The sequence below is a fragment of the Macrotis lagotis genome, chromosome X, assembly GCF_037893015.1.
Source record: "Macrotis lagotis isolate mMagLag1 chromosome X, bilby.v1.9.chrom.fasta, whole genome shotgun sequence".
NCBI lineage: Eukaryota > Metazoa > Chordata > Mammalia > Peramelemorphia > Peramelidae > Macrotis > Macrotis lagotis.
Window position 1 is genome coordinate 535133869 of NC_133666.1, and position 1430 is coordinate 535135298.

The 1430-nt window shown below is 38.8% G+C and overlaps 1 pseudogene; it reads left to right on the forward strand.

Annotated features, from left to right (window-relative positions):
• The first annotated feature begins 575 nt into the window (after positions 1 to 575).
• LOC141502598 (HIG1 domain family member 1A, mitochondrial pseudogene) lies at positions 576 to 859 on the forward strand (annotated as a pseudogene).
• Positions 860 to 1430: the final 571 nt, after the last annotated feature.

Sequence of the window (1430 nt, forward strand, 5' to 3'; positions counted from 1 at the left end):
CGATTTCTCAGTTATCCCAAATTCTATCTTTAATTGGTGACCCCCAAAATCCCAGCGACAACACTAGGACCATAGGGAACATTCTGGGAGGAGGGGGAGTGGGGGGGGAGTCAGAGGCAAAAGTAATGATAATTATAATAGAATGGAATTGGAACTCTGATTCCATTGGTATAGGGAACAGGAAGAAGCATCCTCTGTCAATGCAGAAACTGGCTCCTGTTCCATAATTTTTATTTTATAGAGTGTCCTGAGACACTGAGAAATGACTTATTCAGCATCATGGAATCACTAGGAGACAGAGGTTGGACCTGAACTAACTTCTTTCTCCCTGATTCGAGGATCAGGTCTCCCTTCCCTAGATCAGAGGCATTCACCCTGGGGGTCTGTGAATATATCTTGAAATATATTGAAAACTATATTTTAATGTAATGAGTTTCCTTTGTAGCCCAGTGCATTTTATTTTTTCTCATTTAAGAACATCATTTAAGAAGAAATCGAGAAGCCCGTGCCTGCCTGTGCTGCATGGTGAGGTGTTTTCTCTCCATCCTGCTCTGAAGCTTTTCCAGCCAGCTACCATGTCAATGGACAGCAATGTTTCCCTTTCCTCTTATGACGAGACTTCAGGATCAAAACTTGCCCAAAAAGCCAAAGAGGCACCATTTGCCCCAATTGGAATAGCAGGCTTTGCGGCTATTGTTGCATATGGATTATACAAACTGAAGAGCAGAGGAAATACTAAAATGTCTGTTCACCTGATTCACATGCGTGTAGGAGCCCAAGGCCTTGTAGTAGGAGCAATGACTTGGTATGTTGTACTCCATGTACCGGGAAACCCAAACCTTAAGAGGAAAGATGCTGACTTCATGCTGATAATGCTTTATAGAGCTAGATACCTCACATTGAGGTTATGTTTTTTAAAAAATCATCTAGAGGTACACAGTTCTAAAAAGCAGCACATATCAGACATAATCATGATATTTAAGATTGGATTTTTTTTCAAGGAAGCTTTAGTTTCCCAGGTGATTCAAGGTATACTGATTGGTATCCAAAAGTTAATTAGGGGAGCAGAGTTAATACAAAAGAACTGGTCATTGAAACTTACTTGGGTGAAAAATTATTGATATTTCTCAAATCTTAAACATTAATGACTAAAGAATTAGAGGCCCAAGACTCAATTTGCTCTTTTTGGTTTAAGATGGGGCATATTTTGGGATATTATGGGAATCTGCTTTAACATAATTCAGGAAGCATTTACCTCCTTTTCTTGTAGAAATGTAGAACTTAAATGTCTAGGTCTGCTTGGCTTTGACTATGGCCAAAAGAACATTTGTAAGAAAAACATGAAACAAAATATTATAGCAAGTAGAGATACCTTCACCATAGAAAACTTGTTTATATTTAAGATGAGCCTTGAACAGTTGTTAACCAGG